Source organism: Pantherophis guttatus, chromosome 3 (assembly GCF_059756535.1).
Source record: "Pantherophis guttatus breed Tessera chromosome 3, ASM5975653v1, whole genome shotgun sequence".
Classification (NCBI taxonomy): domain Eukaryota; kingdom Metazoa; phylum Chordata; class Lepidosauria; order Squamata; family Colubridae; genus Pantherophis; species Pantherophis guttatus.
In genome coordinates, this window is record NC_142065.1 from 121135870 (window position 1) to 121159167 (window position 23298).

The following is a 23298-nucleotide window of genomic DNA, read 5'->3' on the forward strand; positions in this document are numbered from 1 at the left end:
TTTACAGCCATTTGCAGCATCGTGCTGTCATGTGAACCTGTTTTCTGACAGTTTTACTAAAAACTGGTATTTACTTCTGGCTTTTAGCAAAACCGGCCCATAGTCATCCAATAGTTTACTTAATGACCAAAATGGTCATTTTACAACCATGTCATTTCCTTAATGACCATGGCAAAAAACATCATAAAATTGGATTGGTCACATGGGTGACCTGATTTACAAGTGTCACAATTTAAGGCCATGATGAGCAGGCTCTTTATGGTCGTATGTTGAGGACCACATGTAGTAATTTCTAACAACCAGATTTGCAACCCTTAACTGCCATGTGAATGGTTCTGGATAGTATTAGTGGAAGGCACTCTGACCTGATTTAATAATTTAATTCATTTTTGTCCCAAAGGTGCTTTTTTCCACTAGGCAACTGGACTTCCTTGATTTTTTTTTTCTGTGAAAACATTTCACTTTTTGCCCAAGAAGCTTCTTCAGTTCTCTTCAGAGAACTTCAGAACTGAAGAAGCTTCTTGGATGAGAAATGAAACATTTTCAAAGAAAAAAAACCCAAGAAAGTCCAGTTGCCTTTTAGAAAAAAGCATCTTTGGACAACCATGACCTAGATGACTGAAAACCTCCATAGACTTTAATTCATTCTTCTTCCCCTTTATCTTCTTTTGTTGAAGGAAGCCTTCTTGATATAGTACTTCAATTGCCCCAGATCTCAAAGTTCTAAGTGGATGAGAGAAATTGGTCCAAGACCCTGCTTGCCCATCACTTTAAAAAAATATTTATTTTTGTACTTTACTTATTTTGCTTTTTATTTCCATAACATTGCTGTTGAGACCAACTCATTTTCTTCTTAATATATCTCACTGCTACCAGCATTATCACATGTCTCATTATTTATACAGTCAGAATAGTGGTTTTTAAAAATACATTATAGCTTATTTTGTCTGCAAAAACTCCATACTATTTATGGAATAAAGAACTAGGCAATCTAGTTGAGGGGCAGGATGAACTTATACAACTCATCTGGCTCACTAAACCTGGTCAAGATCAGCACAGCAGCTGTAGCTGTAGCTGCAGCCCGCCTCGCTTCTCTACTGAAAATAACACTACCCCAATATTTTAGGTCAGGCAATTTAGTATATATGTTTGACAGAGGATTTAAGCTATTGTCAGTCTATTTAATTTCACATATGTTCACTGCTTCCCATTTTTAGTGCCACTTTTAAAATGGGGGATCATTTATATTCATACACAATTAATCTTAAAATATTCATGCTGCATCTTCATTTTCTCTAAATAATATATTTTCATATACATTTATATTATTCTTAAACAACATAGAAGGAACTAAAATGGTATAAAGCATCCTTAAAGCATCACATAAATATAAGAAAATGAAAATGAACAGGCACAAAAAGAATAACAGAAGATGTGAGCAGAAGACTAGAATTATAGAGTATTTTTAGGCAACAACCCCTCCCAAATACTATTTATGTAGTATAGAACTCGGGGAAATTAAGTATAAGAGTATGCCACTGCCCTGAGGCAGAGTTGAAGAGCTCATTTTGAACGCATCCCCTCCCATTTTTGACCCCAACATGGGATCTGCAAAACTCAAAGAAGCATTTAGAAATTCAAAAGACAACTGCACACTAATCATAGTAAGGCAAGCAGAAATGAGGTTACTCCATGTCACTTGTTTGTGCTCTATATTTCCCTGAGATCTTTTGCTCTAAGGAAACTACAGCATTTTAAGAACAAGATAAATGTGTATGTGTATGAAACTGTATTCTTTTTAAAGAATAAGATAAATGTGTATGTGTATGAAAATGTATTCTTTAGAGAAAATGGAGATGCAGCATGAATATTTTAAGATCAATTGTGTATGAATATAAATGGTCCCCCATTTTAAAAGTGGCACTAAAATGGGAGGCAGTGAGCATATGTGAAATTAAATAGACTGACAATAGCTTAAGTCCTCTGTCAAACATATACACAGTTAAATCACTGTGATATTGGGAATAAACAATTTATTTCAAAAATAGAATTGTCTGTTGAATTTAGAAAAACTTGGGACTTTTAAAACTAGTCTTTTATTTTAGACATTGCCATAGAATAAATACTTCTGTACATTTCTATTGGGCTATGGCTGAAAATGATAAGGAAAACTTATATTAGCATTTTATCCATGTTATATGAAGCCTCATTCACTTGTGTGGCACATAATGGCCCCCCTGAACCATTCCACTGCCAGGATTTCTCCTTACAGTACTTTGGGGTCTCCATGAACTCCTTGATCTCTATTACCAATCAATTTCTTTAAAAGTTTGTTGCCCTATAGAAAGTAGCCATGATGGGTAAGAAAAAAAAGTGATCACTGGATCTAATTATGTCAGATGCCCTCAAAGTAGGATGACCATGATTGGTCTTCCAAATACAATTTTTCTTTTTTTGTCTGGGGGTGAGGGAATGGAGAAATCTTTGGATCAAGAGATTTTTTTAAATTTTATTGTATGGCTCAACTTATTTTTATCTAATGTTTTATACAGTTACCATAGTTCATTGTACAATGTCTAAACCTCAAACTATCCTACTCAGGAAGTCTCAGAATGCAGCCAATTCATATGTTTAGGACATAAAATCCCAACATATAGTTTACTAACTTTTGAAAGAAAAGAGTAATTAGCCAGGGTCTCAGTAATTGATTTAAACCATTCTTTGGGTCTATCTCAAGGGTGGGTTTCTACCAGTTCGCCCCGGGCAAACCAGTAGCAGCAGCAGGAGGCTTTTCCCACCCACCCAGACATCATCAAAAATGCTCTGCACATGCACAGAAGCACCGTGCGCTCACAAAGCGAGTGCCCGCACCCACATGCTACCAATAACGAAACGGTAGTGCCGGGATTTGAATCCCGTCTCTGGTCTATCTCTATCTCAGTAATCTCAGCTTTTTTGTAGAATGATTCATGAAGGTAAAAAGAGAGGCTAACACTGACACCCACCATGTTGGATTTAACTTAAAATTTCAGGCAAAATTAATTCTTTGCGATAAAAGCCCTGTATGTCTCCTTCATTGACCTAAAGGTGGCTTTTAATTCTATACCCCAAGAGAAATTCTGAAGTAGCAGCCTTCATGATCAATCACCATTTTGTCAAGGTCATTCATTCATTCATTCATTCCTACAGTATTGCCAGACTCTATAATGTGTGGCCCAGCAACATTTTTTGAAAAATAATCAATCCACTGCCACCAAATGTCACTGCTTCCAATTAGGACCCCCTGTCATCATTGGTTTTGTAGCCACTTGTATCTCTAAAGACATTGCTGAGTACCTCCCATGCCTCCAGGCCTCACAGGCTCAGCCAGCTCCATCATCCCACCGCATTGCTAGACCCCAAATAGCAGATTGGCATGTCAGCAGACTGTGGCCTGTGATTATTTTTAAGGTATCAGTCTGGCCCTTTCCTTTTTACAAACTGGTCTAAGCCAACAAGCAGCTTTCTAAATTTTCAGTCACAGCCTTTTCCAAATCCTAACAAGAATGTGCTAGACTTACATATATTTATGTGTCATTCAACTTCCAAGACTCTGTGAAGTTTAAAATAATATGAAATTAAAATGTAAATCCACAGATGTCATATCTGTATAATCAAATAACCAATCCATATTTTTAAAAATGACAGTATAGGTAATCCTCACTTAATGACCATAACTGAGGCCAATAACTCTGTTGCTATGTGGCATAGAAGTTAAGCAAGAGAACACATCAATGCAATGGACTTACGACCTCATGTCAGGATTCCAAGTAATAGTTCCATAGCAAGCAAAACTCTGAGGCAGGTAAATTCCTCAGAAAATAGCTTTATTGGAAATATCATATTGGCACATATCTGGTGAAAACTGACTCTGAAGTCTCTCATGGTTTTCACCTAATTAAAAGTAAAAGTTTTTCTACTTTCTCAAAACAATCAGTCACACGGTCCAATCATGATATATACTGGCAGCCAGGTAGCATCACTCCGCCTTCCTCCAACCAGGTGTGAGAATGTCCTTGGTTCCCAAGAGAAAATATTTTGTTTTGGCTACAGAGTCCCCTCTATCACAAATCCCCCCTCCCTATCCCTCAGCTTCACACTGGCAACACTGAAGCGGTGAAAAATGGCTTTGATAAGTCAGCTTCAGGGTTGATAACTCACTTTCACCATGCTTGTTAAGTGAATCACCCATGGTCGCTAAACAAGACATAAACTGCAAGTTATGATTTTACTATTGATTCTGCTTTTTGGAAACTGACAGTGAGGTGTGGAAGTGATGATTATGTGACTGGAGAACACTTCAATGGTTGTAAGTTCGAGAACTGGTTGTAAAGTTACTTTTTCAGCTCCATTGTAACTTTCAGAGGTCTCTAAACACGGCATCATTAACCAGGGACTACTTATACTAAAAATCCTACTTTAAATGCTCATTCACACAATACCATCTTTGCAGCTCTGCAGAAAAGCAATAAAAAATATCCCAAGCATACTTCTGGCAGCCATGATCTGTGGTAGGAGGGCCATCAGGCAGAAGGATTGCCTTTGCACACCTTTTTTTAAGTAACAGTGAACCATATCCCATTTCCAAGTCAATAGAGGTCAAATAAAGCTAAATTCTTAACTTTTAAATAATTCAAAATTTATTGTTTTCAGCTGTATAATTTACTTTTCTAATTTAACATTCTATACATGGAGCAATTAAAACCCTATCTATGGAGTTTCATCACCTACTTTTTTTGGCAGGGAATGGTTGTCGAGAAAAGTGGGAGAAAGGAAGTAGAACTGAATCTTTTCTCTTTCCCATTTCTTACATGAACATGCAAACCTGGACATTGGAACAGAGGACTAAAACATATGAAGAACAGTTGCAGGATTTGAGTTTGGTTAATCTAGAGAAAAGGGCTGGGAGGACATGATAGCAGTATTTCCGTATTTGAGAGGCTGCCACAAAGAGAAGGGCTTCAACTTACTTACCAAAGCATCAGAGGGCAGGACAAGAAATAATGGACAGAAACTAATCAAGGAGAGAAGCAACCTGGAATTAAGGAGAAACTTCCTAACAGTGAGGACAATTAATCAGTGGAACAGATTGCCTTCACAAGTTGTGGGTGCTTCATCACTGAAAGTTTTTAAGAGGAGACTGGACAGCCACTTGTCTGAAATGGTATAGGATCTCCTGCTTGAGCAAGGGGCTGGACTAGAAGACCTCCAAGGTCCTTTCCAGCTCTATTCTGATTCTAGTATGGACTTCATACACAAGATTAAAATCCATTTATAGTCCTTAATTTTGCTATAGATACTCTGCAGGAGCTTGCAGTTCTCTTTCATTATAGTTCTTACTTGTAATTTTAATGGTAAATGCACAATCTTATGACAGTGTTTTAAATAATGTTCATTTATCAGGACAGTAATATATTTCCATTCAAAAGAACAACTCTCCATCCATGCAGTTTTCTTGACAACAGTGTTTGTGAGTGTGTGGAGAGGATACTTGGCATTATCATTCTCGGGGATAATTTTTCAATATTACAGTATAACAGATAACCTTTGGATTTGCTAGTAGTATCTCTTTCAAGTACTTATCAGATCCGAATATACTTAGCTATTTTCATATTGGCCAAGGTTGGTCCAATCTCCCTGTCCCATGGATGGCCCAACCCTTTTAGTTCTGAATCCTTTGAAGAAACTTTTGAGCATTGAAAATTATAACTTTATTTATCCATAAAGATTTTCTCTAGAGCAGTCTCAGAAAGTCTAGTGTGCCTGGGCTTCAGGCAAGGATACTGCTTATAAGGACAAAATCAGGAAGAAAACAAAATTAAATAGTTTAAAAAATTAATAAGTAAAGAGTGATTTGCAGAGGGATAAACAGAGGAGGATTAAGCAAAAACAAAATAAAACAAACCTACTGCGACTATATTGTTATAACTGTTACTAAAATAGAAAATGGGAGGTAATTGGAAAGGAGATCAATCAAAAGTTGGAAAAGCAAACTACGAAGGGAAAATCAAGTGACAGTAGCAATGAGGGTGATGAAAAATAAAATTGGTTGTTAACTAGAGAAACGTTGCCATACAAAAATTATTTCTGTGTTTCCAAAAAAAAAAAAAAAAAAAGCATTTCACCAGATGGCCAAAAGGTTGCAACTGGAATTTACTTGTAATGATTATCTTCATTTGAAGCTCAACCCATTGATCTCTGTGTCCCATGCTGCTTGTCCCCATCAATATCTGATATGAACAAGCACCAGATGGTTTTCCCTTCTTGGTTGAAGGCATGCATCTTTTTCTATTCAGCGCACCAAGTTTCTGAATCATAGGACAGACCCAGGGAGGAGGTTGAAAGAGAAGAAAGTGATTCAGACATCTATACTATGTCCAGCTTCAAGAATGAGTGCCAAAGAACAGTACTCAGATAATTTTCCCCCCCTTGGACAGCAAGAAACAGAGTAATGGGATGGCTTGAGAACAAGGCTCTTGGATTCTGACCAGTACAGTCAAGCTGAGTCAAGAATGTTGGAAACTAGCACTTCTTTGCAGAAAGCTGAAATGTATGTTTTCTCCAGAATATTCTGTTTTTAAAATATTTATTTCAAATTCTATGGACAGCATTCTGAAATTGTTAATTCAAACATTATTATTACCAGCAATAGCCAAAGTTAAAAATAAAAGCCTGACACTACATAATATCACAACCAATAAAGGATTCAAACTTCACCTGAAATTAGACTACTTATCATGTGTATAATATCTTCCTCCAAGTTCTCTAGGGAGACATAGATTGTTCAGTTCTTCATCAGAAGAGTATAGTGAAATTGAATAGAAAATAAAGAATTATGACCAGCACAAAGCCACCTAATCAACTTCATGGTTGAAGTCCAAACACCACACATACAAACAGACCCTTTTCTTTTCTGAGGGGTGTGTCTGTTAAAAACTTGATCAAACCTGTTTTAGAGCTTATGCTGCAGTTTCTGTATACTTCCCACATGTTTGGAAACTGCCACTAAATCCAGCTACAGATTTCATGGAATTGCAAAAAGGGGTTCAGGAGGCAGGTGTCATTGTGGAGCTACAGGTTGCCTACCCAAGCTCAGTTTCCATCTCCAGGAAAATCTAGATGAATCCAATTGTTGGAATTCTCATTTCCTTGTAACTGAAAGAGATCCCAGATCATTTCATTCAGAAGGTTTGAAACTGAGCCAATGTATCATGCTTTCAAAGCTCAGTGAAAGCTGTTTACATTGGAAGTATTGGACAGAAGGGGAATAATATTCCTTTGTCTTTGGAAAATGTGTAACTGCCATTTTCAGTTCAGTTGAAAGCCTCCTTTTTCCTAACAAAGCATGAATATTTTCTGTTCTGCAGGTATAGAGTTCCAGTTCAGCCATCTTAATTCTTTCAGAGGAGTAAAGATCAAACATAGACATGGTTAGCTTCTCTTCTTATAACAATCCAATCTGCAGAGTCAAATGAACAGGGTAAGATATATCTATGGAGACTTGATAAGGGATAGTTACTACCAATTACAGTTCTGTATACCTTGATACCATGTGAACATGAAACTACATGGATTTGTCCATCACAAAACAGAGCAGATCCTGGTGATGAAATTTTGCTCACTTGGAGATATTTGCCATATCAATATGCTCTTTCCAACATAATTTTTTACCTGACATATTACCGCATTTCAGATAGGATTACAAATACATGTTCAGTATGGGCATAGAATAAAGCTAGATTAAATAATGGGTAAAACTCATCCCACACCCCAAATAAAAGAGAATCCAGCTACAACAGAATTAAACATGCCTGCAGTGTAAAACTGAGCACATTATGGGAGACACATATGTACGTTTGTCACAGGAGCACAGGAGTGTGTCTTGTGAGGAAGCATTTTACCATGAAATATATTTCTTTTCTTCAAGAGCTGACATCTTCCCTTTTTCGTCAAATGCAAAATATCCCCCTCACTCTGGCTGAAAAAAGTGAAACACCCAGACTAGATTGCATGGTTGAAATTAAGAAGGGGAGGGAAATGCCATTAAATCCTAATAAAACAAGTCAAATCTCCCATTACATTACTTACAAAAAACACACACCCTCTGCAGGATTGTTTTTCAATGCATCTCTTAAAATGATTTAGAGATTAAATTCTATTGGTCCCTGCTTCACCTTCATCTCCAGTTTAATGAAAGTGGACACAGGCACTAACGCTAATGCAGCAGCTATAACCGGGGTGTCTTGGCAAAGAAGCCAGATTAAAGTGAAATCATTTCCTTTACATGCTGAAATATTGACCTGTTTCTTCCTAAAATAAAAGCAACACATCTGTAACACACACAAAGCAAAACATGGAGAAAAGGACTGGGTTAAAACAAGACTGCATCACATTTTGATGGTTCAGATAAATCTTCCTTGTATCATCTCCATGACAACCCTACAAGGTGGATGTTACACTGCTGAACTGATGCTTAAATGAAGTGATGATATAAAATACAGCATCAAATGCATCAGATTTTTTTTTCATATGCCCTTTCTGTGCATAATGAATGGTAATTTAGCTGTGTGTGTGTTTTAAATAAGTATCAACTCACAATCAAACTTATTGCTTTCCATGTCTGGATCTTTGAGGCTGGACAAGGCAAAATATGAACATAATTATTTGAACAGTTCATTTTTCATTTCCTAGTCTAATAATTCATATATCAAAATAAGTTACTTGTCTAAATGAGTCAAGGCATATGAAAGCAATTAAATGAAAATATGGTGGTGCTTCATTAAAACAATAATATTTACATCTCAGCCTGTAGGAACATATTTAGAATATGCTTATTGAGACATATGTACATACATTCATTTGAGCATGCTAGAGATAAATGAAACCCTAGTAACTGCGGTTGTAAGCAAATGCAAGATATATTCATGATGAGTGTAAGATTAATAAAGCACATATTCAAGAAAAATATGCCACAGGGTGAATAGATATAGGATCAAATCAAGCAGGTTGTATTTCCACTTACCAGAGCTAAAATGTTTCCCCCCAAACGCAGTTTGTTTTGCACCACAATCCATGCAAATCAGCAGCAGCTATTTGTAAGAAGTCATCCTGTTCCTCATGCCTTCCCAGACTTTCTTCTTTTTGACTCCCTCCCTTACCATTACTACTTGCAAGGGTTTACGCCTCCCTAGCTTTTCCTTCAGGTGTCAAAAATTTGCCAGGAATCAGGTTGCAGAAAAGGCAGGAGGGGACAAAAGGGAGGGGGAAGGAGAAAGAAGATTGGACCAGAATAATCGTCGGAGCTCACCGCTCACATTCGGTGCGGAACAGTAGGAGAAAACTGATGCATGAGGCTTTGGGTGAATATGCAGATAAAGCAGCTAGCCATTGAGGCAGCAGCTCCTAGTGCAAGAGGGAGCAAACCTCTCAGAGTATTTCACATTTTCCTCAAAGATCTGAGAGATGGATGATTCTGCTAGCCAATCAGATACTTGGAAACTGGAAACTAGGAAATTCCTGCCAAACAGGCAAGCTGTCTTTAAGAAAATGGGATGCATACAAAGCAACAGCTTCAGTAAAATTCACAGGAATACATTCACTTGATGAGTCCATCCTTTACACACATACCCACACACACCAATAATTTTATCACAAAAAGGAACCTTCTACCTGGCTTCCAAATGCTTTGATTGGGTTGGTTATTTTCTCTTATATGACTTTTTTTTGGTTGACCAGTGTTTTCAGACCCAGAAACATACATGCCACTGCAGTCTTCTCCTCAACACAACAATCTACCTATGAAACATCCATGAAACATATATACTGAGAAGTGGGGTGGGGAATCAGAGGAGAATTGATCTCAAGCTGGATGGTTTTAGTTTATTGTATTAAACATGAAAGAAAGACCAATTATGGGAAATTGCTGGGGAAAGGAAGAAGCAGAGGCCAAGCATGTACAGGGGACAAGATGGAGGAACAGGCTGCATTGTAGGCGAGTGGGAAAGGCCAACAGTATGCAGGGGATAGTCTCTCCCCTCCCCCTCCCCCTCCCCCCAAGCATATCTGATTCAAACATTTGCAGATATTTGACCAAGGAGGGAGTGGTTTTGTTCACTGCTGTTCCTGCACTGAGCAAGGTACATTGTGAGAGAATATGCACACCTACTTCCATGGGAATCATTAGGGAAATTAGTTGACCTTCTCAGTCTTAAATACCAGTAACAACAACAACAACAATAATAATAATGAAAGTATCCCCAAAGTAACATGGCTTTCCTGTGGAAATGACTATGGTAGAATCCAAAGAATTAGTGAAGTAATATAAAATAATAATACTAGAATGATAAAGAATGATTCATTTATGCCTATTTGAGATTGTGTACCAATTTGAAATCCCAATTTGAAATCCCAATCAGTGAAAAAGCTAAGAACAATATACCTAGAACCAATTTGAGACAATGATTCTTTTTAATGTTTTAACTTTAAAAATCCTGACATTATGCTTAGAACCTTCTTTTGATACTCTCTCCGTATTCAAATATTTTTGTAATACATGTAGTTCTCAATGTACAACAGTTCATTTAGTGACCATTCAAAGTTACAAGAGGACTAAAAAAAGTGACTTATGACTGTTTTTCACACTTACAACCATTGCGACATCTCTGTGGTCATGTGATCAAAATTTGGATGCTTAACTACTGACGCATAGCAACTGCAACTACTGATGGTTGCAGTGTCCCAGTGACACGTGATCACTTTTTGCAACCTTCTTATAAGCAAAGTCAATAGGAAAGCCAGATTCACTTAACAGCCAGGTTACTAACTTAATAACTACAATGATTTATTTAATAACTGTGGGAAGAAAAGTCATAAAATGGGACAAAATTCACTTAACAAATGTTTCACTTAGCAATTTCTGGATATTGACTTGTACTGTTAATTTTTCATTATTTCTTCAATGTTTGGTACTTTGTAACTACATTTAATTATATCTCCACATCAATCAATTAGAATAGAGCCAGAAGAGACCTTGGAGGTCTTCTAGTCTGATATCTGATGCCTTGCATATTGTGACAGTCAATTTTCAGATTATCTGATACATAACAATCAATTATTAACATGGCCCAAAGGAATACATGAAACATCAACACATGTATAAAGAATCAATATTTTAAAATATATAATAAAGTCACAACAATATTTAAAAAGTCATTTAATTAATTCAGAACTGTTCAAAACAGGCAACTTTTATTTTTTTAATTTATTTATATTCCACCATTATTATTTTTATAAACAACTCAAGGTGGCGAACATACCTTCCTCCACTTATTTTCCCCACAACAATAATGCTGTGAGGTGGGTTGGGCTGAAGAGGGAGTGATTGGCCCAAAGACACCCAGCCTAAGACAGGACTAGACCTCATGGTCTCTGGCTTTCTAGCCTGGTGCCTTAACTTTAGCTATCCATTTTCTACTGAAGTTTATACTGGAGTATAAAACTAGACTCCGAGTCTGAAAAGTGGAGGTTTCTCAGGTTTCACAAGTTCACCAAATCTCATTTTGTAGCATATGAATATAGCAAGTCAGCTACATGCATACCTTAACTCAGGCCATAAGCAATACTATTTTGAATAGATTACATCATATCATCTTTTTTCTTGAACAATGTGTCTCGATAGTGAACAGTCAGTTGCCACAAGCCAAATAAGCTGGTAAATATAGAAGATTACCAATTGTGTTGACATGTTTGACTTCCTCTCTGTGATCTTTCCTCATTCATCAACTCCAACTGGGATAAACCCACAGGACAATTGTAGCACGTTCAACCTGTTTTGGGACAGTTTGGAGCTTCTTGCTCTTAACCTTGCAGGTGCTAAAGACATCATTATATCACGTAGTCCATCACAGTAGGCTCTGCAACAAACCACAAAGATACCAAATTATAATATTGATACAGTGCTTCATGTACCATGTTTCCCCAAAAATAAGACCCAACTAGAAAATAAGCCCTAGCATGATTTTTAAGAAGCTTGTAATGCAAGCCCTACCCCAAAAATAAGCCCCAGTTAGCACTCTTGCTTGTCAGGTGGGCATGGACAGCACAGGAGGTGGCAACACGCGGGGGCCAATAGCGTCTGGCAGCAACCGCAGCCCACCAGCCCCTTGGCCAGCATAGTCTGGGGCTGTGCAACCCGGGCAGCGCAGGTGAGTCCAAGTGCTGCAACCACCAGGCTGGCCCTCCAAGCAGCAGGCAGAGGAAGAGGTGCAGGGGGGAGGCACATGATCTGGCTTGCCATAGGCGTCACGTGGCCACCTGCCCCATTGTGGTCACGAGCAAACAAAGACAGACAGTGGGATGGAGTGGGTGAGCTGCATCTGCTTTGCATGCCGGGTGTGGAGTGTCCAGCTGGGCTGATCACCCTGGTACATGTTTCCCTGAAAATAAGGGAATGCATCTTTCTTTCCCTAATGCATCTTTGGACCGAAATAAAATATAAGACAGGGTCTTATTTTCAGGGAAACATGGTAAATGCTGCAATTACATATACTGTATACAAAATTCAGAATAACAGAATTAGAAGGGACCTTGGGGGTCTTTTAATCCTACCTCCTGCTCAGGCAGGAGACTATACTATTCCAAAAAAGTGACTGTCCAATCTCTTCTTGAAATCCTCCATAATGGATTGCCCACAACTTTTGAAGCCAAGCCATTCCACTGATTAATTATTCTCATTGTCAGGAAATTTCTCCTTAATTCTCAGTTGGTTATCTTTTTGTTTGGCTTCCATCCACTTTTTGTCTTGCTCTCAGATGCTTTGGAGAATAGGTCGACACCACCCCCCCTTCTCTCTGACAGCTCCTCATATAGAAAACTGTTATTATGTCATCCATAATCCTACTCTTCATTAGACTAGACATACCCAGTTCCCATAACCATTCATCGTATGTTTTAGGCTCTAGTCCCCTAATCATCTTTGTTGTTCTTCTCTGCATTCTTTCTAGTCTCAACATCTTTTTTGTGTCATAGTGACCAAAACTGGATGCAGAACTCTAAGTGTGGTCTTATCAGTGCAGTATAAAGCAGTATTAACATTTCATGTGATCCTTGTTACTATCTTTCTGTTGATGCAGTCTAGGATTGGGTTTTTTGGCAGCTGCAGCAAATTGCTAGCTCATACTTAAGTGGTTGTACCCTAGGATATCCGTATCCCTCTCATAATTACTGCTGTTGAGACCAGGTCCCACCTATTCTATACCTACGCATTTGTGTTGGGCTTTTTTTGCCTAAGTATAAAATTTTACTTTTCTCACTGCTGAATTGCATTTTTTACTCATTTACTTATTTATTTATATCCTGCCTTTATTATTTTTATAAATAAAACAAGGGGGCGAACATGCTTAATACTTCTTCCTCCTTCTATTTTCCCCAAGACAGCAATCTTGTGAGGTGAGGTTGGGCTGAAAGAGTGACTGGCCCAAAGCCACCCAGTTGGCTTTCATGGCTAAGGCAGGACTTGAATTCACTATCTCCCACTTTCTAGTCTGTGCCTTAACCAGATTGGCTCTTTAGGGTTCACTGTTCAAGTCAGTCATTCATGCCTTATGATAACTAACATAAGATGTAAGTTGCGGGATTTGTTTGATGATTTCACCAGGCATGAATCATTCATCTCCTATAGATGCCCATCACCTCTCTCCCCTCAGATGAGTTCAGTACAGCATTTAAGGGGAAAATAGATGCTTTGAGTTTTTGCACAGTTTAACTCAAGTATCCATAAAACTGAGCCATTCAATCCACTGGTAATATCTTTAAAGAAGATAATGAACTCAAAAGTATTCCAAATCACTGAAAGGGAAATTGTATTATTTATTACAACATCCTGTCTTCTTGTACTATTTGGCTGGTTCCTTTTTGTGAGACAACTAAGTCAAATAATAGGCTGTTTGATCACTATATGATATTCTGTTTCAGACAATTCCTCATTTAATCGCCTTTTTCTCTTTTTAAATATGTAAGGGATGAAAGTCATATGGGTGTTCTTTCAAATTTTCTAAAATACATACATACAAATGTGCCTCATATAAGTCTATGAAGTTATCATGTATCATTCAGGGGTGAAATCCAGCAGGTTCTGACAGGTTCTGGAGAACTGGTAGTGGAAATTTTGAGTAGTTTGGAGAACCGGCAAATACCACCTCTGGCTGACCCCAGAGTGGGATGGGAATGGAGATTTTGCAGTATCCTTCCCCTGCCATGCCCACCAAGCCACGCCCACAGAATCGGTAGTAAAAAAAATTGAATTTCACCAATGGTATCATGTATTCACGACTCAAACAATCTATCCAAGTCTTGTCTCTCCTTCAACTATCAGCAAGAGTTGGAAGACTTTATATCAAAATGCTTTCCCATTAAAGATTGTGGCTGAAGTAATTTCTCTTTTGAAATGTTATTATAATTTCCCAGGTTTTGCTTGCACAGGAATAACAGCAGTTTGCTTGCCATTACTTTTAAGTCCACAAATTTGTCCTTCAATATTCCTACTAAAGTTGCCACCAAATCTCAATGTTCCACTTCGAATTCCAGAAAGAATTATTAAATGTACAGGTTGTAATTGTCAATTTAAATAAAATGTGGGGTTTTTTTTTCCATTTTGACATAAATCTCTTCTTGGTCTAGACTCTAGAGATTTAGATCAGAGGTCTGCAACCTTAAACACTCAAAGAACCATTTGGACCCGTTTCCCACAGAAAACACCGGAAGCCAATAATTTAACAACTGGTGTGACTGGGTGGACGTGGCCAATTCAACGTCACTCACTCCCACCCAGTCATATGACCGCCCAGCCACGCCCAGCCACATCATGACCCCCCAGCCATGCCCCAGCCACACCTACCCAGCCAGTCATTAGAGCAGAGAACCGGTTGTTAAATTATTTGCCACACCTCGCCGCGCCTCACCTCTCCCCTGCCAGCCACCTCTTGCTACACCCAGCCTCACTTTCTCTTTCTCTCTCTCTCTGTCACTCTGTGTGTGTGTGTCTCTCTCTCTCTTTCTGTCTCTCTGTGTCACTATCTCTCTCTCTCTGTCTCTCTCTCTCTCTCTCTTTCTCTTTCTCTCTCTCTCTCTCTGTGTGTGTGTGTGTGTGCGCGCTACTGTCTCTCTCTCTCTCTCTCTTTCACTGTGGTATGCAAGGGTTGGCTGAGGAGTGAGCGTGAACCGCGGTGGCTGCTTCCCCGAAGATAACCCTCCTCCTCCTCCTCTTCTTCATGCAACCCTCTGGCAGGCTGTGGTGGGGCTGGGAGTGCGTGCATGAGCAGCCAGGCTAAGCCAAAGTGCAGTGAAGGCGTGCAGTGCAGACAGGTTGACCAGCTGGTGAGTGAGCGTCTTTGGCAAGCGAGCGTCTTTGGCGAGCGAGTGTCTTTGGCACTCTGGCTTTCTCTGAGCCTGACCCCAGGGGTGGCATGCGAGGTTCAGCGGGGCCAGCCCCCTTTTCCCACTGCCCTGAGCTTCTTTACTTCTCCAGCGGAGCGGTGCAACTGGTGACATTGATTGAAAAGTGTCCTCCAGGTGGCAAAAGTCCCTTGTGTGAGGTTTAAAGCCGTAGCTGGCAGCTGTGGGCCCATCACCCTTTCCGTCACCCAGAAGACCCAGCAAGAGATGAGGCATCAAAGAATCAGCCCCAGCCACTTCTCTCCACAGCAGAGGGATGAAAGATGGGAGCAGAGGGATAAAAGAGCCACAAGTGGCTATGGAGCCGCAGGTTGCCAACCCCTGGTCTAGACCAATGTCTCCAAACTTGGCAACTTTAAGGTTTGTGGACTTCAACTTCCAGAATTCCACAGCCTGCCTGCCTGCCTGAGGAATTCTGGGAGCTAAAGTCCACAAGCATTAAAATTGCCAAGATTGGAGACCCCTGGTCTAGGCTCATCCAATTCTATTTATTTATTTATTATTCAAATTTCTATACCACCCTTCTCCTTTCGGACTCAGGGCGGTGAACAGCCAAAATAAAAACATTTATACATAAATACGATTAAAAATAGATTTAAAATAATTAAATTTGGCCCATAGTTTAAAATTTATCAATTTAAAATCCATATCAAAATTTAAAAGCAACCATAAAATCATAAAATCAAGAGAGACCGGCTAACTGAAAGAGATGAGTTTTTAGGGCCCGACGAAAGGTCCGGAGGTCGGAGATCACTCGTATCTCTGGGGGTAGATTGTTCCAAAGGGTAGGTGCCACCACAGAGAAGGCTCTCCTCCTGGGGGTCACCAGCCGGCATTGTCTAGCTGACGGCACCCTGAGGAGGCCCTCTCTGTGGGAGCGAACTGGCCGGTGGGAGGCTATTGGTGGCAGAAGGCGGTCCTGTAAGTACCCTGGCCCTAAGCCATGGAGCGCTTTAAAGGTGATCACCAACACCTTGAAGCGCACCCGGAAGTCCACCGGAAGCCAATGCAGCTCGCGCAGGAGAGGAGTCACATGGGAGCGCCCCGTCGCTCCCATAATCCCCCGCGCGGCCGCATTCTGCACCAGTTGGAGCCTCCGGGTGTACCCCAAGGGGAGCCCCATGTAGAGAGCATTACAATAGTCCAGACGAGAAGTGACGAGTGCTTGAGTGACTGTGCGTAGGGAGTCCCGATCCAGAAAGGGGCGCAACTGGCGTATCAGGCGAACCTGATAAAAAGCCCCCCTGGCCACGGCCGTCATATGTTCTTCTAAAGACAGCTGTGCATCCAGGAGGACACCCAGTTTGCGAGCCCTCTCTGTGGGGGGTAAAGACTCACCCCCCCAATAGTCAGCGATGGCGTCAGCTGGCTATACCGGGACGCCGGCAGCCACAGCCACTCGGTCTTGGAAGGTTTGAGTCGAAGCCTGTTTCTCCCCATCCAGACCCGCACAGCCTCCAGGCACTGGGACATCACTTCCAAGGCATCGTTGGGATGGTCTGGGGTGGAGATGTACAGCTGAGTATCATCAGCGTACTGATGGAACTCCACCCCAAAACCACGGATGATCTCACCCAGCGGCTTCACATAAATGTTGAACAGGAGGGGCGAGAGGACCGACCCTTGTGGCACCCCACAAACAAGGCGCCTCGGGGTCGACCGCTGCCCCCCTGTCAACACGGATTGCGACCGGTCGGAGAGATAGGAGGAGAACCACCGCAAAATGGTGCCCCCCACTCCCAGTCCCTCCAGCCGGCGCAACATGATACCATGGTCGATGGTATCAAAAGCCGCTGAGAGGTCTAACAGGACCAGGATAGAGGAGTAACCCCTATCCCGAGCCCTCCAGATATCATCCACCAACGCGACCAATGCCGTTTCCGTGCTGTACCCAGGTCTGAAACCGGACTGGAGCGGATCCAAATAGACAGCTTCATCCAGGTACTGTGGAAGCTGTCGCGCCACCACACTCTCAACAACCTTCGCAATAAAGCGAAAGTTGGAGACTGGACAATAGCCAAAACAGCCGGATCCAGGGATGGCTTCTTGAGGAGAGGCCTCACGACCGCCTCTTTCAAGGCGGCCGGCAGGACACCCTCACTCAAAGAAGTGTTGATAATTCCCTGGAGCCAGCCTCGTGTAACCTCCCGGGAAGCCAGCACCAACCAGGAGGGACACGGGTCCAATAAACATGTGGTGGTGTTCAGCCGTCCCAAGATCCTGTCCACGTCCTCGGGAGCCACAGGATCGAACTCCTCCCAGATAACATTCTCAAGGCCTGCCTCAGTCATCTCGTCTGAACTAACCCAGTCAGTGGCCAAGTTTTCCCGAATCTGAGTTATTTTATCATCCAGATACTGTACAAAATCCTCAGCTCGGCCCTGCAAGGGGTCCTCCCGCGCTCCCAGATGGAGAAGGGAGCGGGTCACCCTGAACAGGGCAGCTGGGCGGTTATCTGATGACGCGATAAGAGCGGCAAAATAGCTAGATTTCGCCACTTTTATCGCCACTAGGTAGGTCTTAATATGAGACCTTACCAGTGTCAAGTCGGATTCGGAACGACTGGCCCTCCAACCGCTCTCTAGGCGTCTTTTCCGGCGCTTCATCTCTCTCAGCTCCTCGGAGAACCAAGGAGCTAAGTGAGTTCGGTGCCGGGTCAGAGGCCGCAAAGGCACGACCCGGTCCAAAGCCCCGGCAGCCGCACTATCCCAGGTGGCCACCAGGTCATCAGCCGAGTCGTGAGCTAGAGTTTCAGGAAATGGCCCAAGCTCCATCTGGAACCTATCAGGATCCATCAGGCGCCTGGGGCGGAACCACCTGGTCGGCTCTGCCTCCCTGCGACGGGGTGCGGCGGTCAGAAAGTCAAGTCAAAGGAGCGAGTGGTCAGACCATGACAAGGGTTCAGTATCTATATCCCCTATATCAAGGCCACTCAACCACTGACCAGAGACAAAAACTAAGTCCAGAGTGTGTCCCTCCATGTGAGTAGGGTCGTGAATTACTTGGGTCAGGTCCGTGGCCGTCATGGAAGCCATGAACTCCCGAGCTACCTCAGAAGTTTCACCAATGGATGGCAAGTTGAAATCCCCCATGACCAGAAGTCTGGGGGTATCAGCCGCCACCTCGGCTATAACATTGAGGAGTTCGGGCAGGGTCGTCGCCACGTGGCAGGGAGCCAGGTACATGATCAACAGACCCATCTGCACCCCACGACCCCACTTCATGAAAAGGGACTCACATCCGGCTATCTGAGGCACAGTGGTCTCCCTCGGATCAAGACCCTCTCTTATAATGACCGCCACCCCCCCGCCCCTGCCCTGAGCTCTCGGCTGATGAAATGCACGGAAGCCTGATGGGCACATCTCCACGAGGGGAACCCCCCCTCATGGCCCAACCAGGTCTCCGTAATACCTGCCAGGTCCACTCCCCCCTCCTGAATAAGATCACAAATGAGGGGGGCTTTATTTACTACGGACCTGGCATTACACAACATCAGCCGGAAACTCGGGCCCTGAGACTCTAAGCAGCCTGAGGAACGGGAAGAGCTAAGGGGACCGGGGCACGCAATCGCTCGGAGATAGCGAGCGCGTGCCCCCACCACATGATGCGGCCCCCTGCTCCCGCCATATCGAGGTAGGCCCTCGATAACGTGGGGGGCCAAGCCTGCGAGAGGGGGGAATCTCGCAGACCAAGAAGCTCCGCTGCTGTGTACATCTTGCCACAGGGATGGGGTGACCATCCCCTAAAGGGTCCATACAGAAAAGTCCGAGGGAGAACATAAAAAGACAGGAGCCACAAAAGGATTCAAGACCCAGTCCACTGTTCTCTCACAACAGAGGCCAAGTCCGTCTCCAGGTCGACACAGTCCAAGGGGGGAGGAAGAATAAATCATACCACCCTCTCACAGCGGCTTGGCTCGATGGTCTACCCCCTTTACTGGTGAGATGGAAGTAATGGTTCAACTTGCGCACTTGGAACCCATAATATAGGTCCAAAATCCGCCCTCTCACGGCGGATTCGATGATCCGTCCCTCTAGCACTCTACTTAATGGTAAAATGTAGTTCATGGCCTGAAAAACTATGTAACCTAAGGAATTAGATAGTTATACTAATTTGAAGATAGGAAAAGTATAAGAGGCTATGGAGCTTTGAGTGCACACAGAGAGAGAAAGCAGAAAAAGCTTAGTCAGGGAATCCTGGCTGGGGGAGAAGGGAAGAGGTTAGCTTGGAAAGAAACAGCCTGATGATATAAAGAGAATAGGAGACAAAGCTTCCAATTAAAGGAGAAATTAACCCCTTCCCTGATGGGATTAGCTTGCCCCATCAATGCTGGCAGAAGAGGCATACTGCAGACCCCTTTGGTCAAGGAATTTTGGTTGGTGGGGTCCAGAAGAAGATCCTTTTCTGCCGTGATACCCGCCCTCTGGAATATCCCCAGTGAGATCTCCACCTGTCCCTTTTGGACTTCCAAAAATGCTTGAAGACCTGTTTCTACCAATTGGCCTGGAGCCCTGATGGGGATGTGGCATGTTGGAGGTGGCTAATGGATTAGACAGACCCCACCTTCTCCCTGTGCACGTTTCATTGTTTTTACGCTGGGGCTCTTTCAAGTTTAAAAATCTTTTTCTGTTATTTTGACTATGAGTTGGCTGTCACTCACCCAGCTTCAAAACTCCATTCCAGTCACTGCTCCTGCTCAATACATAGCCCAGTTGCCCCAGCTTCTTGGCAGCCGCAATGGCCGCCACCCCTGCTGCCGAGTCGGAGAGAGTTTCCTTTGAGGAACTTGCCTGTTCCTCTTGGTCTTCTGAGGTGCCTGTCCTTCTTCCCTGTCCCTACAGGATGGTTCTGGTCCAAAGAGCCCTCTGCAGTGGCTTGTCAGTCTGGGTTTTTGCGGAGTTCGTCGGAGCCCACTAATTCCCTGACTGACTCACCACAACACTTCCGGTCGAATCCCTCAACCAGTAGTCTTTAATGGGTCTACATCTCCATGGAAGGAAGGAAGCAGTGGGGTACCACAAGGTTCCATCTTAGGTCCAGTACTCTTCAATATCTTCATAAACGACTTAGAAGTGGAAATAGAAGAGGAACTTACCAAATTTGCACATAATATTAAGCTGGCAGGAATAGCTAGCACCCTAGAAGATAGGCTCAAGATCCAGATGGCTCTTGACAGACTTGAACACTGGGCCCTATCTAGCAGAATGAAATTCAATGTACAGAAAAGTAAAGTCCTACCCTTAGGCAAGAAAAACCAAAAGTACACATATAGATTGGGTGAAACAGTTAATAGCAGTAACTGAGAGAGATCTTGGAATCTTAGTGGACAACCAGCTAAATATGAGCCAGCAGTGTGCAGCGACACAGCGGCAGACAAAAAAGCCAATGCAATCCTAAACTGCATTAACAGAGATATACAATCAAGAGCAAGTGAAGTACTAATGCCACTCTATAAAGCTTTAGTAAGACGACATCTAGAATACTGTATCCAGTTTTTATCACCACACTATAAAAAAGATGTTGAGACTCTAGAAAGAATGCAGAGAAGAGCAACCAGAATGATTAGGGGATTGGAGATTAAAACGTATGAAGAACAGTTACAGGAACTGGGCATGGCTAGTCTAGTGAAGAGAAGGATCAGATTCTTCCTTTTCTTTAATTGCAAGTGTTAATTTATTCATTTGCGCACATTCTAATATTTTTTTAATAACATTCTCATCCATAGGGATCTCTTCACTTGTCCAATTTTGTGCAAATTCAATTCTAGCTGCAGTTATTACATGAATAATCAGATATACATTTTCTTTACTATAAGTTTCTGGTAAAATCCCCAACAAGAATAATTCAGGCTTGAAATCAATATGTCGTTGTGTCATTTTCTCTATCCACATATGAATTTTTGTCCAGTATTTCTTAGCTTCTACACATGTCCACCACATATGATAGTACGACCCCGGTAGCTGATGACATTTCCAACATTTAGCTGATTTATCTTTAAACATTTTTGCCAATCTTTCTGGTGGAAGATGCCATCTGTAAAACATCTTATACAAGTTCTCCTTGTATACAGTTGACATGGTTAATTTATAGTTTCTATCCCATAGTTGCTGCCATTTATCTAACTCTATTGTATAACCAAAATTTTTTGCTCATGCTATCATTGGTTCCTTTACTTGTTCTTCTAATTTAATATGCAATAATTAACTACCGGTATACAATATTTTAATCACCCTCTCTTCTGTGTTCCTGTTAGTGTCTTATCCAGTTCTGTCAATTCCATATAAAAACCATATAGTTTAGTATCTTTTTCATCTCTAGATTATATTTGTAATTGTGTATACCAAACCAAATCAATCCCTTGTTTTTTCAATTCGTGTTTAGGGTTTTTTTTTTAAAGTTTTTTATTATTTTAAAACATAAACATAAAACACATCTTTTCAAAACAAAACTCTTGATCCAGTCACAAATTCATACAAATCACTAACAAATCTTAATTTTCAATTAATACAACTTAATATTTTACTCAGTTATTTCCCTCAAATCTATTATTTAACTATACCATTATCCCCAAAAACCCATTACTTAAATCTTTTTTTTTTATTGAAAAAGTTTTCAAATACAAATTTTCCCCCCTTTTTTTCCCCCTCTCCCTCCCCCTCCCTAACCCCCCCTCCCCACCCATCCCCCCCTGTGACTTCTTCATAACAAAAAAAAACCTAATTCATAACAGATTACTTACTCCCTCCTCTAGATATTGACCTTTACTTACTAAAAATATTATTAATATTATAACATCCCCCTTTATCCATACATATCAGAAAAGAGAAAAGAAAGGAAAAAAAAAAGACATTATACTATGACATTATAGAATAACTTCTCCACTTTAAAACTATACGATAAGTCCTACTTTAACATTTAATCTTCTATAGATATTACTATAACATTTCAAAGCGGCCTTCCCCATAAAATCTAGTTTAACATTTATTCCACTCTATCCATTTCCTCCACTCCCCTAAATATAACACTTAAAAATCCCTTTTCTTAGACTAATCAATCTACTAACTAGCTTATTCACCCACTATCATGCAAAATTGCCATACACAACATTTCTTAACATCTTTGATTCACTGCCCACACTACTTAAAAATATATGTCTATATTTTCCATTATATCTAAATAAAAAAAAAAGAAAAGACAATGACTTTAAATTTATAATCCATATAGTATCTTCTTTGAGGTCTTTCCACTGGATTGGTAGAACCAACATCCATAATCGGATAACATAGCTTACTGGTGCAACAGTTTATTCAGGATCTTCAATCATATCTGCCCCCATCAGTAGTAAATATCTTCTTATATGTATAAAAGTAAAAACAACCACCCGAGTGACATTATAATTATATTCCATATAGTAATAATTGTGGGTTTCATCAGGATTATTAATTCCCATCATCGTAGTGGGTAACAACCCGATCTTCTGCATGCCCCAGCATAATTCTCTTGCCTTGTGATTCAAGATAATATAATATGTTTATCAACACAAAAAGAAATTCCAAAATGGATAATTCAAATCCATCAGTTTAAGGCTCGTTTCACGTCCCCAGATTACGGCCATGCAGAGATCTGCCACAATCCTCAGGATGATATTAACCAATACGTCGCCTCTTCTGTGTTTACACATAATCGTTCATATTTTAAAATCACTGGCTTCACTGTTGCCTGATTTAGAAATTTCTATTTTTATGCCACCTATTTCTTTTTTTCTTTTCTTTTTGTGGGTTTGGTTTCCATCCTGGTTTCCTTTCTACA

The 23298-nt window shown here is 41.2% G+C and overlaps 1 protein-coding gene across 1 annotated transcript in view; it reads right to left on the minus strand.

The window, feature by feature from the left end:
• Positions 1-9520, minus strand: part of PSD2 (pleckstrin and Sec7 domain containing 2) — a 172716-nt gene extending 163196 nt beyond the window's left edge. Inside the window, exon 1 of the mRNA XM_034411681.3 lies at positions 9062-9520. The gene's annotated coding sequence lies outside the window, so the exon portion shown is untranslated. The remainder of the gene's footprint in view (positions 1-9061) is intronic.
• Between the last annotated feature and the right edge of the window lie 13778 nt (positions 9521-23298).